Below are 18,780 nucleotides of genomic sequence, written 5' to 3'. Positions count from 1 at the left end.
CCCGCACGACATCACCTCTCATGTTTTGGCTTTAATGCTCTGAGCAGCCTGATTTTTTGCACAGGAACACAGGTAGCCTTTGGGTGTTGGCTGAGATCAGAACTTTTTGCTTGGCCACTACAAAAGGTGTAGAGAGCCATAGGCCTGAACCACTGAGATGTCTTGATGGCAGAGTTTTCTGCCACCTCAGGGTGGAGGAGGACACTGTCTCTGGACATAATATAATTAGAGTTTAGAGAAAAGATTCCCATGTAAGGAGTCATTTCTGAGTCAAGTCTTCTGTGACAAGGGCTCTGGCTGATTATGTTCCCCCACGTGTCCTCAGGTGTTCACATTCAATCATTTGACCTGTGAGGCTCCAGGTTGTGCCAACTGGAACTTTTGTACATTTCTTATGGGAATGTAAAATGTTACAATGTGAAAAACAGTATAACAGGTCTTCAAAAGTTTAATATAAATATGTTGTCATGCGGGGCGTCCGGCGGGGTCTCTGGTCCCACTCCCCACACAAAAACGCAGGATATGGCTAGGCCAAAAAGGAACACCCACGGAGCCATAAGTAGGGGAGTCATATCTCTATACTCTCGCTGGCGGCTGGGTTGAAGACACAGGAACCAGGAGCAACACAATTCTCAACCCTCACTGTGCCGCTTGCAGACTCAGCCACCATCTTCTTGCTAGCTCCCCCTTTTTCTGCTAGCCTAGCCACGGCAGTTATATTCATGGCTAATGGCTCACTGGTTACAGCTGATGGCCAACTAGCCACAGCTGCTGGCCATTTGATCACAGTCGATGGCCATTTACTACCTGAGCCAGCACCTTTCTATGTGAGGCCGAGAGCCTGGAAACTGCTTTTTGGGGCTCTGTCCCCACATATGTCATCTGACCAAGCAATTCCATTCCAGGTCTATACTCCAAAAAATTAAGAGCAGGGACTCAAACATATCTTTGTACACCCATGGTCATAGCAGCGTGAATCACAACAGGCAAAAAGTGGAAACAACCCAAGCATCCATTAACATATGCATGGATAAATAAAATGTACATGTCCAAACAAAGGAATATTATTCATCAATAAAGTTCTGATAAATGCCACAAAATAGGTGAACCTTGAAAACATTACGCTAAGTGTCATAAACCCGACACGGAGGATAAATAGCATATAGTTCCACTTATAAGAACTATTTGGAATAAGCAAACTCATAAAGACAACGTAGATTAGATGTTATGAGGCGCTGGAGTGAGGGGTAAATGGAGAGATACAGACTAATGGATACACAATTTCCATTAGTTTCTTTGGGTTTCTAAAAATTTTTTGAAATAATGTTGGTAGATGCACACCATTGCAAATTTACCTAATGCCACCAAATTGTACACTTGAAAATGATTAAAATGGCAAATTTAGTATTACATAAAATTTACTACTATCATATACACCAAAACCACCCAAACTAAGAGATTTTCTCCAAATTCCTAAACTCAGAAATTTTCTTCTATTATTTCAATATGTTGTGAACTTTTCCTTTGATGAAGCTAAAACTGTTAGTATAATCTTTTTATAGCACATATATAATGTTCATGTTAGGGCTCTTATAGGATTATAATTTCCACGATCTCACCACCCCATTCTATGTAGAATAATAAATTTCTACCAAGAATCTGAACATTATTAGTCCCCTAAAGAAAGACAGGTGGTGGAAGGAGTAACTAAATTTCTTGTAGAGAACAGGGTCATATGGTCACAAATTAGAAAAAAAATGTTTTTCTTGTCAAGCAAGTAAAACAAAACTGAGGGACACGAGTATCACTGCAGATGAGCCCAAAGGGGCTGAAAGTCGGAAAACATGAAGACAAGAACAAAGAAGTGTACACCAGCCACTGGCCTTGACTAACAGATAGAATCATTCAAATAAAAGACAGTGAGTAAAAGGAGAAAAAGGAGATCCTAAGGATTAAGATTATACACGTGGCTCTGACCTCATGAAATCAGCTGTTACTGCGCATGTACTACTGCTGGAGCCTGTGCAGGAAAAAGACAATGGGCCCAGACAATGAGGCCCAAACACATCAGGTCAATTGTGGAGAACATGACTGCAACTACAAACCTGGTAAGTCTGTCTAGATCAAGTGTGGAACAGTATCCATAATTTATTTTCACACTAAAGTTTTCACTGTGCATTGGACCACTTACATTAATAGGAACAAAGATATTCACCAAGAGATGCACAATCCAGCAGAGAGAATAGCAGAAACCAATGCATTTTGGGAATTGCATGCTGAGCTCTGTCCACCTTGAGAAATTGGGGCAAAGCTTAATTATCTGGTAGACATTGAGGGCAGAGTAGCGCTGAGGCAAACCCCTCTAGCCACTCTGTGGAAATAGAAGACAAGTTTACATCGTCTCATTCAGGAAAAGTTTTGATCTAAAAGCTGCCATTGTCCGAGGGATTCCTGTGGATAAAATCACCAAGGAGTTGGCTCAGACCACCTGGCTGAGAATCAAGTCTGTGGGTCTCACCTTGGTCCAGTAAGAAGTGTGAAGTTAATCAGACGAAGGAGAAGTTTCCTAAGACTCCTACTCTCATCAGAGTGAGCAAGTTAATCTTCATTTCCCACTTGGCAGGAGCCATCACATCAGTATCTATGGGACACAGATGGAAGCCAGATGAAGGGCAGTTCAGCCAACAACAAGAAATATGTTGCCATCACTGTCACACCTAGTATCCTCCAGTGCTGACCCTACTACATACTATCTGAATGTAAATGGGCATTTAGCATGTGCGTTCATGGGTGCAGAAGCTGTTCATGGAAGTTCTACTTGAAAACACTTCAAATGTCTATCAATGGGAACCGGGTGAATGCATCATGGCCCATCTGCACAACAGTTTTCCACATTTGTAAAATGAGTCAGGAGGACCTCTACAGCCTGATCTACAGAACTGGATCATTTCTAAAGTGAAAAGCCAAGTACGAAACTGTGTAGAGTATGTGAAAGTTTTCCCAAGACATAGTGGAATGAAAATAGAGACACAGAACATGTATAGGAAAGGGCAGAATTTAAGCTAGACATTTAAGAAAAGTATCTTATTATATTGTTTTATTTACACAAATGGACATATTGTATATAATTATTAAACAATATTACAGCAAATTAAAATTTTAAAACACACTAAATTCAAAGTTGAATTTTGAATATCCAGTTTGTGGTCTCTCTATATAAAGGAAATACTGCAAGTGAATTGAAAATACAGAATTTTGGCTGAATGTCCCTAAGGTGGATATGTGAAGGCAAAAGTACCTGTAAATAACTCTTACACTTTTCATATTTTACTAAAAAGTATTGGTATGGCATTTTGCAAACAAATGTATTAATATAAATGGGAAACAAGTCTGTCTGTATAAGACAAAATAAATGTAAGTATAAAGCCAAAGAATTGGAATAAAAGTCTAAATCCTACATTCAGTAGGAACAATCATACTAATTCATATAGTATTTGACTTTAAACTTATATTTCATTTCTCTTTTCATGAAAAAAATCTAGAGATTATGGACAACCCTACAACAATGTCTAATTCTAGCACCCAGTTTGTGGATTCTTAACACAGTTGCTCAGTATCAGAAAGCAGAGTGTCTGGTGGTGGTGGGGAGCTTATTCCAGGTCTAGGTCAGAACTTCCCAAGATCATCCTGAAACTTCTTGATATAATGTAATTGCCAAGGTTAATGCTGGAAGATGTGAGGGAAACAAGTCATTATTCTGAAAATTGCTGTCAGGTGAGTATCAAGCATTTTTCCTGAAGCAGACTATTTTGCATGAAGAAATCTCTGTTCAGGCACACAAACCCAGTCTGTTTGGATGAGACCTGTGGATGTCACATAACATTTTATATCATGGGTAAAGATACAGAGATACAAAATGCAATAATAAAAGAACCAATTCAATAACATTCTAGGAGTGACTCCCTGATGAGAACAATCCCTTCTTCCAGGTTCACTGATATTTCAGTATTGGATGATGAAGTAGAGGACATGGGTGCATTGAGAAGGAACAAAACCACACGCAGGACAGCCCCTTACTGAGTCACCATTTTCCTGGCATGGTCACTTCAGTATGACAAGAATAGAAGCTGTGAGATGTATTTCAGTTCCTGTGATAGAGAACTGAAATGGTTATACATTTGAGAAACACTCTAAAAACAAATTGTTATCAGGATCAATAATATAATTTAGAACAGTCACAAATTAAGAACCAAAGTTTTTCCTTTATATAGGCAACAGTCTCCTTAAATGTATAAGCAAAAATACATTATGAAAAACAAATAAAATATTGGAAAACAACATTAAAACTAAATAATGTGAGAAAAACATAGAATAAAAACCAAAACTGTTTAAATCATAGGATTTGTTTTAAATAATAGCAGAGCAAACTATTAGTTCAAAGCACACATCTGCCTGGGTAACACTAAGACGTACCTGGAAAATTATTAACAGTATCATGACATAGGATTTATATTGTGTTTTGAAAAAATTGAAGTGCTTTCTAGTGTTTTACTTTATCCTCAAACTACTCCTGTGAATGACAGAGCACAGATATTTTTATCCCCATTGTCCAGACAATGAAACTCAGGCACCAAAATGCTAATTGACTTACCCCAATTAATTATTCCTGTTATCAGTGGAACAATGAATAGAATGCAGATCTCCAGACCACAGACTGAGTATTCTTTTACTGTAAAAAAAATGTTAATAACTCAGAATTCCATGTTTTCCTTATTAAAAATTAATTGCTCTTCAAAAACCATAATTCAGTTCACACTAATAAGTATGTTATCTAATAAGATTACAATGAAAATGTTCTGAAGTTCTACAAATATAAAAAGTACACGAATTTTAAAAATCAGTATGACGAAAAGACTTGCCTTAGTATATATGAAGAATAATAATAACTACAATTTCCTTCTGGTAAAACACAAACATTGACTAGAACAAGCTTGCAAATTATCTTTTGCAGGTATTTTTATAGGATAAGTTTATACCCTGTTTTCCCAAAAATAAGACCTAGCCGGACAATCAGCTCTAATGCATCTTTGCGTATGTATTCCACCTGGTTTGGACTCCCAGTAGGGGACTTGGCCACTGATCCTATCTCTTCCCTTCTTTGAACCCTCCTGCTTGGTTGAGTCACCTGCCTTGGCTTCTCCACCATATGGCCCCTTAGTGGTGAGCAGTGGCTTTACCTCTGTAGGACCTGGGTGTATAATAAAGTTTATTCTCCTGTGTGGACACATCTCATGAAAGGATAGAAAACACCTGCAAATTTAAAATTTTTTGAAAACCATTTAGAATGCTGAGTGCATAAAAGTTTATATATCTTTTCTAATCTTGTTTTCCAGATTGTGCAATTTAGGATTAAGTAAATTGAATCTTATTGCAATCAGATTTCAGTAACTGAAATAAAGAATAATTTGTATTATTTAAGTGGGGGAGGGGCGATGCCTCACCCTTGATAAACAAACTACTAGACTGAGAATCAGGAGGTTTGTAGAGGGAGAACATATCTCACTAGGGATGTCCATTCGTGTCCCATGGGCATGGATTAGTATGTTTCACAAGAGGATGCAGAAGATGAATTCACTCAGCAGTAAATCAGCAGAGGTGAGCTAACAGAGATCTTAGTGACTGTAAATGGGTCTAGAAGGATCCTCACCACGTGAAGCAGGATTATCTATCTGGGCTGGGAAGGTGGAAAGGGGCAAGGTAGTGGGGGTCACGGTGAATATCTACTTTAAATTTATGCATACATTGATTTGTTAAGTATTTCACAGTGAAATTTATAGTTTTAAAATTATTAATCTAAAATTTTATAATTTTAAAAACACCACTTAAGATTTCAAAGAAAAATTTTGGACATAACTAATGGAATAAAAAGTATGTAATGGGGGTGGCTGGTTAGCTCAGTTGGTTAGAGCACAGTGTTCTTAACAACAAGGTTGCCAGTTTGATCCCCATATGAGCCACTGTGAGCTGCGCCCTCCACAACTAGATTGAAACAACTACTTGACTTGGAGCAGATGGGTCCTGGAAAAACACACTTAAAATAAATAAAAAGTTTAAATATATACATATACATACATATATATATATTATATATTATATATATATACATATATATATATAATAGAATTAGGACAGGAAGCAAACTATGAGAAGGGAAAAGAGAAAGATTCAGGTATCTTTTGGCAGAGATGTCATAAAATTAATTTAAATATAAAACACTTAGGTAAGAAGACATGGTGTAAGAATTAATAAAGTTTGATTAAATAGAAAGCCCAGATCAGAATCCTGAGAACCCAGAAATTGCTGTGGTTGTTGATCATGCCAGCCCTTAAAGACTTCAGCCAAACGTGACAATAAAGCATCATGATGCTCCCCTGATCACAGGCTTTGGGGCAACAAAGGGAAGCTGTAAATTAAGTGACTCCTGCTCTTAGAGAGAAGGGTGTGAAGCTGTCCACCCAACCATTGTCCAGTTGGAAATTTATTGTTTTTACTCTTTTAAGTTTGATAAACACACATCTTGGAGTGTAGAGAGAACAATAGGTTCATAGCATAATGAGAATAGCATGGCACTTTTAGATATGGTTACATTACATGCCAGGGTAATATTACTATCTTAGGAAAACTGAAGTTAACTCTGATTATTCTTTTTTTTCCAAACCCTACAAATATTAGACACAGTGTTCTTCAAATAATCATTTCTTCAGTTGTGGGATGAGATTAGACTTTTAGGTCTCTAAACAGGAGACAGTTGTTAACACTCTTCTAGTGATGACAGAAGTTTTAGAGCTAAATCATTACAAACAGTAGCACAAAAGGCTCACAACTAAGTATAACAAAACCAAATGTGCGCATCAGCCCCTGTGCTCAGACCCTAGGCAACTACTCAGAGCTGGGAGCTCAGCAGCAGCATTAGCTGCTGGGCAAAAGTCTGCCATGTGAAGTCTTTGAAGTGAACGCTGTGAGATTCAGCATCTTTAGAGAAAAACGAAAAGACTTCACAAAAGCTTAACTGAGGAGAGAGGAGGGGTGTCAGGCCTCCTTAAAGCAGGTGGGCAAAGGGGTGGGATGCATCAGGTGTTCTCAGGAAGCATCATTCCTCATTATATACAAAATATATTTGGGATCCAATCCCAGAAAACACACATAATATGGTTTTTACTGTATTTTCTGTGAATAATTTTACTATGAACCTGACACCTATCTAAAAAAAAAAAAATAGACACTTACCAAATGACATTTGCAGTCAGGACCAAGATTGCTCGGACAGCACCTGTGCAGGTGTGGAAAGTGGCATCTAACCCAAGATAAAGATTTGGGACAGCATGATGTCATCTCCTTGTTGGGAAGTGATTATTATGTCACCTGTAATTTCAGTGACAGTGTCTGCATAGAGCATTGAGATTATCTTTGAAAAACATCTGCAGATTGTAAAGTTACTGAAAGCAATTAATACTGAATTATATAAATATTTCTGTTGAAAACTGCAGAAATAGCTGGGGAACAACTTACCTGTGAAATATTTTTTAAAAATCTCTAAATGCCAAATCACTATATTGTATACCTGAAACTAATATAACTAATTAAATATTGTATACCATCTATACTGCCATAAATTTTTTAAAAATCTCATGGAACACAGAGCAGGCCAGAAAACACTGGAATCTAATAAGTGATAGAATGAAACTGAGCACCTCATTATCCAGGATTATTAATCATTTTGAAAGTTTGTATCAAAATATGATTTCTTCCCATTCCTGAGTTCACTGAGGGTACTGGAATTGAAGGCAGAGGAGCAAATGAGATAGAAAGAGATAAAAGAGATGAGATAGAATGAATACCTGGGTGGTTCAAATGAACAGAAATCTTATGTAATATTCCCTAAGTGTTCTCCTAGGTAGTTACTGAGTTCTTATCTCTGCTGGACACTTTCGTAGTGACACTGAACCATCAGTATACAAACATGGAACCTAATTTATAGTGGATGGAAAGAGAGCACTAAATAAAATTAAGTTATTAAATTCTTAGTTTTTCCGAGTGTTATGTTCTCTATAGAAAATAGAAAAAAGCAGACCCAGATGACAAAGTTTAGTGGTCAAGGAAGGGTTACAACATTAAATAGGACATTCACACTAAGACTCCTAGAGAAGATGATACTGAAGCAAATACTTTAAAGATGTAGGACGGCCAGATGGCTCAGTTGTTTAGAGCACAAGCTCTGAACAACAGAATTGCCGGTTCGATTCCCACCTGGGCCAGAGAGCTGCGCCCTCCACAACTAGAATGAAGACAATGAGCTGCTGATGGGCTGCCGGAAGGGCAGCTGGTGGCTCAGGTGATTAGAGTGTGAGCTCCCTACAACAAGGTTGACTGGACTTGGAGCTGAGCTGCGCCCTCCACAACTACATTGAAGGACAATGACTTGGAGCTGATGGGCCCTGGAGAAACACACTATTCCCCAATATTCCCCAATAAAATCTTTAAAAAAAAAAACACAAAACATGCGAGGGGGCAGGTTTGAATCTTCCTTTTAATCTTTTTTTTTTAATTAAAGTTTATTGGGGTGACAGTTGTTAGTAAAGTTACATAGCTTTCAGATATACAATTCAGTATTACATCATCTATAAATCCCAAAGTCAGTTCTTCCATCATCATGTATTTGTACCGTTTACCTTCATCTACCACTCCCTCCCCTCTTATCCTCTGGTAACCATTAAATTATTGTCTGTGTTTATGAGTTTTTGTTTTTCATTTGATTGTCTTCTTCTTTTGTTGTTTTTGGTTTATATACCACATATCTGTAAAATCATATGGTTCTCTACTTTTTCTGTCTGACTTATTTCACTTAGCATTATAACCTCAAGATCCATCCATGTTGTCACAAATGGTCCTATTTCATCTTTTCTTACCACTGAATAATATTCCATTGTGTATATATACGACAACTTCTTTATCCATTCATCCATGAAAGACATTTTGGTTGTTTCCATGTGCTGGCCACCGTAAATAAAGCTGCAATGAACATTGGAGCACATTTGTCTTTACGGATAAATATTTTCAGAGTTTTAGGTAGATACCCAGGATAGGGATTGCTGGGTCATATGGTAATTCTATTGGTAATTTTTTGAGGAAGCTCCACACTGCCTTCCATAGCGGCTGCACCAGTCTGCATTCCCACCAACAGTGCATGAGGGTTCCTTTTTCTCCACAGCCTTTCCAACACTTGTTACTATTTGTCTTGTTGATGATAGCCATTCTGACTGGGGTGAGGTGATATTTCATTGTGCTTTTTATTTGCATTTCTCTGATGATTAGTGATGTTGAGCATTTTTTCATATGTCTATTTGCCATTTGTATGTCCTCTTTGGAGAAATGTCTCTTCAGGTCCTCTGCCCATTTTTCAATTGGGCTGTTTGTTTTTTTGTGGTGGAGTTGTATGAGTTCCTTATATATTTTGAATATTATCCCCTTATCAGAGGCACTGTTTGCAAAAATCTTCTCCCATTCAGTTGGTTGCCGCTTTATTTTGTCGATGGTTTCTTTTGCTATGCAGAAGCTGTTAAGTTTGATATAGTCCCATTCATTTATTTTAGCTTTTACTTCCCTGCCTTTGGAGTCAGATTCATAAAATGTTCTTTGAACCCAAGCTCCGTAACTTTAATACCCATGTTTTCTTCTATGCAGTTTATTGTTTCAGGTCTTATGCTAAGTCTTTGATCCATTTTGAATTAATTTTGGTACATGGTGATAGATAGCAGTCCAGTTTCATTCTTTTGCACGTGGCTTTCCAATTCTCCCAACACCATATATTGAAGAGGCTGTCTTTCTCCATTGTATGTTTTTGATTCTTTGTCAAAAATTATCTGCCCATATTTATGTGGCTTTATTTCTGGGTTCTCAATTCTATTCCATTGGTCTATGTGTCTGTTTTTCTGCCAATACCTTGCTGTTTTGATTACTGTTGCCCTGTAGTACAAGCTAAAGTCAGGAAGTGTGATACCTCCCCCATTGCTCTTTTTTCTTAAGATTGCTTTGGCTATTCGGGGTCTTTCATGGTTCCATACAAATCTGATGCTTTTTTGTTCCGTTTCTTTTGAAAATGCCATTGGGATTTTGATGGGGATTGTATTAAATCTGTATATTGCTTTGGGTAATATGGCCATTTTAACTATGTTGATACTTCCAATCCATAAGCATGGAATGTCTTTCCATTTCTTTGTGTCTTCTTCAATTTCTTTTAAAAATGCCTTACAGTTTTCAGCATATAGTTCTTTCACATCCTTTGTTAAGTTTATTCCTAGGAATTTTATTCTTTTTGTTGCAATTGCAAAAGGAATTTTTTTTTTTATTTCTTTTTCTGAGATTTCATTGTTAGTATATAGGAATGCAATGGACTTTTTTATGTTGGTTTTGTAGCCGGCAACTTTACTGTATTCGTTTATTGTTTCTAATAGCTTTTTGGTGGAATCTTAGGGTTTTCTATGTAAAGTATCATGTCATTTGTAAAGAGTGACAATTTAACTTCTTCATTCCCAATTTAGATGCCTTTTATTTCTTTGTCTTGCCTGATTGCTCTGGCAAGGACTTCCAACACTATGTTGAAAAGCAGAGGTGATAGTGGACAGCCCTATCATGTAGAGCAAAGGGCTTCAGTTTTCACCATTAATTATGATATTACCTGAGGGTTTGTTATATGTGGCCTTTATTATGTTAAGGTATTTTCCTTCTATACCTATTTTATTAAGTGTTTTAATCATAAATGGATGTTGTATCTTGTCAAATGCTTTTTCTGCATCAATTGATATAATCATATTTTTGCCCTTTATTTTGTTTATGTGATGTATCACATTGATGGATGTGCATATGTTGAACCATCCTTGTGCCCCTGGGATGAACCCACTTAGTCGTGATGACTAATCTTTTTAATGTATTGTTGCATTCGATTTGCTAGAATTTTGTTTAGGATTTTTGCATCTTTATTCATAGAGATATTGGTCTGTAGTTTTCTTCTTTTGTGTTATCCTTATCAGGTTTTGTATCAGGGTAATGTTGGCCTCATAAAATGAGTTAGTGACTATTGTCTCTTCTTCAATTTCTTGGAAGAGTTTGAGAAGGACAGGTATTAGATCATCTTTGAAGGTTTCGTAGAATTCACTAGTGAAGACATCTGGTCCCGAACTTATGCTTTTGGGAATGTTTTGGATGATTGATTCATTTTCGTTACTGGTGATCGGTCTATTTAGATTTTCCAGTTATTCATGGTTCAGCCTAGGAAGGCTGTATGTTTCTAAGAACTTGTCCATTTCTCCTAGATTATTGAATTTGGTGGCATATAGTCCTTCATAGTATTCTTGGATGATCCTTTGTATTTCTGTGGCATCCGTGATAACTTCCCCACTTTCATTTCTGATTTTATTAGTGTCTTTTGTCTTTTTATCTTAGTGAGTCTAGCCAAGGGTTTGTCACTTTTATTAACCTTTTCAAAGAACCAGCTCTTTGTCACATCAATTTTTCTGTTGTCTTTTTGTTCTCTATTTCATTTAGTTCTGCTCTGATTTTTATTATTTCCTTTCTTCTGGTAACTTTGGGTTTCATTGGTTCTTCTTTCTCTAGTTCTTTAAGGTGTAAGTGAGATTATTTATTTGGAATTTTTCTTGTTTCTTGAGATAGGCCTGTAATTATATAAATTTCCCCCTTAAAACTGCTTTTGCTGCATCCCAAAATTTTGGTAGGATGTATTTTCATTCTCATTTGTTTCTATGTAGCTTTTGATGGCTCCTATAATTTCCTCTTTGACTGGGCCATTCTTTAAAAGTATGTTGTTTAATCTCCACATATTTGTGGTTTTTCCTGCTTTCTTTTTGTAGTTCATATCGAATTTCAAAGCCTTGTGATCAGAGAATATGCTTGGTATGATTTCAATCTTCTTAAATTTGCTGAGGCTAGTTTTATGTCCCAATATATGGCCTATCCTTAAGAATGTTCCATGTACACTAGAAAAAAATGTGTAGTCTGATGTTTTAGGATGAAGTGCTCTCTAAATGTCAATTATGTCCATTTCATGTAATGTGTCATTTAGGCCTGCTAGTTCCTTATTTATTTTCTGTTGGATGATCTATCCATAGCAGTCAATGATGTATTTAGGTCTCCTACTATAATTGTGTTTTGGTCAATTTCTCCCTTTAGTTCTGTTAGTAGTTGCTTAGTATATTTTGGTGCTCCCTTATTGGGGGCATAAATATTGATGACTGTTATGTCTTCTTGTTGTATAGTCCCTTTATCTTTATGAAATGTCCATTTTGGTCTTTTGTTTCCTGTTTTATCCTGAAGTCTGTTTCATCTAATATCAGTATGGCAACACGTGATTTTCTCAGGATCCCATTTGCTTAGAGTGTCAATATCCACCCTTTCACTTTCAGTCTATGTTTGTCCTTGTAGCTGAGATGTGTCTCTTGGAGGCAGTATATGGTTGGGTTTAGTTTTTGATTCAATCTGCTACTCTGTGCCTTTTTATTGGTGAGTTAATCCGTTTACATTTAGGGTGATTAGGGTGAAGATTTCCTATAATTCTATGTTTAGTTTTCTGGTAACACTGTGTCTCCATTGTTATTTTGCCTTTTTCTTGTTGTCTATTATTTGTGTGTGGTGGTATCCTATGATTTTCTCCTCTGTTTCTTCTTTTATTATGTTATATATTTCAGTTTTAGATATTTTTTGAGTGTTTACAATTAAGTTTATGTAAAAGAATGTTTGATATTTAGAGTATTCCATTTTCTTCAGCATGCTTACCTTCTGCATTCCCATATTCTGGTTCAGGCCTTTACTCTCCCCCCTTTTATGTTTTGGTTGCCACAAATTATCCCTATTGATGCTGGTCGAATAGCCTCCTTCAGTATTTCTTATAGTGCAGATTGTGTATTAGAAAATTCCCTTAGCTTCTGTGTGTCTGGAAAGGTCTTTATTACTCCTTCATATCTAAAGGATATCTTTGCTGGGTATATTATTCTTGACTCATAATTTCTCTCTTTCAATAGTTTGAATATTTGGTTCCACTCCCTCCTGGCTTGTACAGATTCTGCTGAAAAATCTGATGGTAATCTAATGGGCTTTCCTTTGTAGGTTACCGTCTTCTTTTCCCTGGCTGCCTTGAGGATTCTTTCTTTGTTGTTGATTTTAGACATCTTCAATACAATGTGCCTTGGAGAAGGCCTGTTGGGGTTGAGGTAATTAGGTGTTCTATTTGCTTCTTGGATTCTAGTATCCAGTTCTTTCCACAAGTTTGGGAAGTTCTCGTCGACTATTTGTTTGAATATACTCTCTGTTTCCTTCTCTCTTTCTTCTCCTTCTGGTATGCCTATTATTCTTATATTGCTCTTTCTGATGGAGTCGAAAGTTCTTGTAGAGTTCTTTCATTTCTTTTATGTCTCAAGTCTCTTTCTTCTTCCATCGGGCCATTTCCAGATTTCTATCTTCGATGTCACTGATTCTTTCCTCCATCTGATCAAGTCTACTACCTAAGCTGGCTATTTCATTCTTCATTTCTTTTATTGAGTTCTTAATCTCCAGAAATTCTATTTGCTTCTTTTTTAAAATTTCAATCTGTTTGGTAAAATGTCCATTTTGTTCTTTGTTTTTCTGAGTTCATTTAACTGCCTGTTTGTGTTTTCTTGCATCTCGTTGATTTTTTTAAGAACTGCAATCTTGAATTCTTTGTCATTTAAGTCACATGTTTCCATATCTTTAAGTCATTGCGGCGACAGAGTCAGGAGTGCAGTTTCTAGGATCTCAGCCTCACATGGAAAAGTGCTGGCTCAGGTAATAAAAGGCCATCAACTGTGATTGGATGGCCATCAGCTGTGGCTAGTTGGCCATCAGCTGTAACCAGTGAGCCATTGGCCAGTAATATAACTGCAGAAAAATGGGGGCTAGCAAGAAGGTGGTGGCTGAGCTAACAAGAGCAGATTTCAGTTAGCATGGCAGATTGCAGCTAGCAAGTGAGGTTGGTTGGCAGAGAGACATGGATGGCAGGTTGCAGATAGTGTGGCTCCAGCTTCCTGTGTCTCCAACCCAGCGCCAGCGAGAACATAGTCATATGATACCCCTAGCTATGGCTCCGTGGGTGTTCCTTTTTGGCCTCACCATGTCCTGCGTTCTTATGTGAGACCCTTCCTCATGCCCTGCATGACACATGGTGCAGCGAGCATGGTATGGTGCCGGACAAAGCTCTCCTAAGGGCAGTGGAGCAGTTTGTGCATATGAACTCTGAGTCTCAGAAAGACCAAGAGGATGTGGACGGTTCTCCGACCAGCATAGGAAAAGCCACGTAGCTGCTGGAGAGCTGGACCCCCGTGGAGGGGTGGGAACACATGGACGGCTCCCCAACCAGTGTGGGCCAGAGAAAGCGAAGGTTGTTGTGGCCCTGTGGGCTGGGAAGTGCTTGCTGAGGCCCTCACCCCCAGGTTGGGGAGGACTTGGAGCCCTCGCCCTGCAGAGAGGGCACACGTTGTGGGGCCAATGCACAGCCCTGGTGCATGACTGGACTATGCATGTGGACTATGGGGAATTGCCTTCCATCCCTGATATGATGGACCACTTGACTGTTTGCTTGGGGATATAACACCATGCAGTGGAATCAGTGGATGTTTGCTTCCTGTGTCTCGACTGGCTGCCATCTAGAATATGTAAGCACCTTGCCTGTGAGCCATTATTGTTCCAGCATGGTGCCCTGAGAACCCTGGCTGTGCCAGAAGTCTGGCTCTTCCCAGAAAGACTGATGGTACACTGAGAAACCCTGGCTGTGCCCAGAGAGAGTGGCAGTGCCCTGAGAGGCCCTGGCTGTGCCTGGGGAGACTGGTCGTACCCTAAGAAGCCCAGGAAGTCTGGCTGTGCCCAGAAGGACTGGTGGTGCCCTGTGAAACCCTGGCTGTGCCTGGGGAGACTGGTGGTACCCTAGAAGCCCAGGAAGTCTGGCTGTGCCCAGAAGAACTGGTAGTGCCCTGAGAAACCATGGCTGTACCCAGAGATCCTGGCTGTGTCCAGGATATTGCATTCACCTCCAGGGTCCTCGCACAGGGCCCCTCATGGAAGATGCTTGTCGCGTAGATTGTGAGGCGAGACCCTGTAGGGGTGGAGTGTGGGGACAGAGCCAGAAGTGCAGTTTCCAGGCTCTAAGCCTCATGTGGAAAGGTGTTGGCTCAGGTAGTAAATGGCCACCAACTGTGATTTGATGGCCATCAGTTGTGGCTGATCTGTTGTGGCTAGTTGTGGCTAGCTGTAACCAGTGAGCCGTTGGCCACTAATATAACTGCCGTGGCAATGCTAGCAAAAATAATGGGGACTAGCAAGAAGATGGCTGAGCTAGCAAGAGCAGATTGCAGCTAGCAAGTGAGGTTGTTTGGCAGAGAAGTGGACGGCGGGTTGCAGATCCCATGGCTCCTGCTTTCTGTATCTCTAACCCAGCTGCCAGCGAGACTATAGTGGTATGAATCCCCTATCTATGGCTACGTGGTGTTCCTTTTGGCCTCACCATGTCCTGCATTCTTGTTTTTTGTTGTTGTTGTTTTTTTTAAAAAAAGATTTTATTGGGGAAGGGGAACAGGACTTTAAGGGGGAACAGTGTGTACTTCCAGGACTTTTTTTTCCCCAAGTCAAGTTGTCCTTTCAATCCTAGTTGTGGAGGGTGCCATTCAGCTTCAAGTTGTTGTCCTTTCAGTCTTAGTTGTGGAGGGCACAGCTCAGCTCCAGGTCCAGTTGCCGTTGCTAGTTGCAGGGGGCGCAGCCCACCATCCCTTGTGGGAGTCGAACTGGCAACATTGTGGTTGAGAGGACGCATTCCAACCAACTGAGCCATCTGGGAGCTCAGCGGCAGCTCAGCTCAAGGTGCCATGTTCAATCATAGTTGCAGGGGGCGCAGCCCTCTATCCCTTTCGGGACTCGAGGAATCGAACTGGCAACCTTGTGGTTGAGAGCCCGTGCTCCAACCAACTGAGCTATCCGGGAGGCAGCTCAGCTCAAGGTGCCATATTCAATCTTAGTTGCAGGGGGCGGAGCCCACCATCCCTTGTGGGATTCAAGGAATTGAAATGGCAACCTTGTGGTTGAGAGTCCACTGGCCCATGTGGGAAACACACCGGCAGCCTTCGGAGTTAGGATCACGGAGCTCTAACCGCCTGAGCCACTGGGCCGGCTCCCATGTCCTGCATTCTTATGTGGGGAGCGGTAGCTGAGACCCCACATGATACCCCGCATGACAGTCATTTTCTGGAGACTTTTCATTTTCTTTCTGAGCTGTCTTATTGCCTTCGTTATTCATGGCAATTAACGATTTGTTATTTCTCTTCCTAGACATCTACAGTAGTGAGTTCTTCAACAGGTTGATAGAAAGAGGTCTTTCTTTGTTTTACAGTAGTTATAGATAGAATGTTTCATTCTGTCTCCAACGGCAGCCTTTTATTCTCTCTCACACTGTAGTGTTATGTTTTCTCTGCACTATTTCAGCTTCTCACACAATTGGGGGATTCCCTGGAAGGTGGGCTTCTCCTCTGTGAACAGTTTGCCTGGGTCATATGGTGCCACTTGCGTGTAGGGATGCAGAGAGCTTCTGAAGTTCCAAAGCTCTTCCTGTACCAGATTCAGAGTACATGTGTTTCAGCAGCTCTGTTTACTCCTGCAGTGATCCGCCCAGATAGGTGGGGACAACGGTGGAGTGGGTTGTGAAACATGGCCCAGAGCAATGGCGGTGACCACTACCACAGCCAGTCCTGCTTCCACAACTCCCTCCCCTTTGCCAGGAACTAGTTGGGCTATGAGTCCGTGTCTGTGGACCACAGTTCTCAGAACTGCAAATATTCTGTTGTTTTGATCTGATACTGGTACTGTTCTGTTTCTAGCACTGGGCAGGTGGGGGTGGGGTGAGCTCTGGGAGGGTAGAGAGAGGGCGGCTAGTCTCAGTGCCTAAGGCTTCCATTCTCTGTTCCACAGTGAGGGCTTAAACCACCATTTTCAGCCTTCTTCCCTCAGTCTTTGCTTGAGGGCTCTGCCATGAGCGTTGGGTTCAGCCGTGTTATATGCTGTCCCCTCAGCCCTGTGGGCCACATGCAGAGCCCTGGCAGTCTGAGCTTTTCTGTGTCCTGCAGCTGTGGTAGTTCCGGAATGCAGTGAGCTCAGAGCAACGAGCTAGGTCTGTGTTCTGTGCCTGCGCGGCCCCATCTCTGCACTTCTCCCTTCCCTCCTCCCCTGCTTGCGCAATAGCACCCACCTTTAGGTGATTTCAGTACTGCACCTCTTAGTCTTGCCTGTCTGCTACACAGGAAGTCCTTTGTGGAGTTATAGTTGTTCAATTTGTTGTATATTCCAGGGGAGATATCAAGAGGCTCACCGCACTGTGCCATTTTTATGACATCACTGACCTCTTTTAATCTTTAAATGTTCATTTTTAAAAATTGCATTAGATAGGATGACTATGGCCACTTTCTGGCTGAGTCCACACATGGCAGATAGAGGCAGATAGGGGTAAAGGAAGAAAGCACGCAAGTGCTCTCTGGTGTCACTTCTTATAATGACAAGAATGCTATATCAGTGTCCCAGCCTTATGACCTATTTAACCTTAATGTTCTCCTTAGAGTCCCACTCTCCATACGACCACACTGGCGTTCGGGATTAAATGTAAGAATGTGGGGTGGGGAGCAATCAGTTCCGTGGGTGGTACCATTGGTCACTACCCATGATTTGGTAAAAACTTGGGCATAGAGGCAAAGAGCATACAATTCAGCCCACTGCACTGATTTATGTGATTGATTTGTCTGTCTTCAATCAGAGTGGCCACCTTCCAAAAGGGAAGCTGTCCATTTACCTTGGAAGTGTCATCCATAACCAAGCAGTTCATTTTGGTCAATCAAGAGCGGTTTATAGAGCACAACATAAGTAGTGCAAGTGGTCACTGTGTCTTGCAACTCCTCAAGTGGTTATTTGGTTGTTTCCCAACAACACTTATGACTCTCTGACACCACTAGATGTCCTATAATTTAATCCTATTCCAACATTACTTGGGGTCAGCATCTGACTCCACCGGTTGAAGGACTCAGTCTCACAAAACTGACCTCGCTTCAGATGCTAGTTAAAAATCCCATGTTTTGGTTTCTAAAAGATGTGGGGGGAAAATATGAAACTCAGCCACATTCCTTACATTTCCACCCCCTTCTTCCACCTTCCTCACTGTCCTGTTCAAGCCGTTGTTTCTCAGTTTAGTTGTGTAGGACACAGCTCCCTGGCCCATGCTGGTATTATGAGCCTTGCGCTGCCCCCGGCTGAGGCAGCCGGCGACCTGTGTTAGGAGCACAGTGCTCCAACCATCTGAGCCACCTGGCCAGCCTTCCTTACATTATACATCAGCTAATTAATAGGGGATTTTCAGAGTTAGACTACTTACATATTTTAATGTTGACTTTTTATTTATTTTTGCTGACATAGAACTCACTGAAAGACAATGTAAAGGGGAAATTGTGGAAAGATTCTGAAGAATACAAATTAAAGGTTCTGAGAACAACAAAATAGAGTGAGGAGACCAAACAGACTTGTGGCGATTTTACATGAGGCAACTCGGAAAGGACTGAAATGAAATGAAACTGGTCCCGGCTGGTGAAGTGAGGATTACAAATGAATAAACAAAACCCCTATGGTGACCAGGGATACGGAGAATGTAAACAGGGTTACATGCTAGAGGGT

This window comes from Rhinolophus ferrumequinum, chromosome 15 (genome assembly GCF_004115265.2).
Source record: "Rhinolophus ferrumequinum isolate MPI-CBG mRhiFer1 chromosome 15, mRhiFer1_v1.p, whole genome shotgun sequence".
Classification (NCBI taxonomy): Eukaryota; Metazoa; Chordata; class Mammalia; order Chiroptera; family Rhinolophidae; genus Rhinolophus; species Rhinolophus ferrumequinum.
This window is presented reverse-complemented; position numbering follows the sequence as displayed.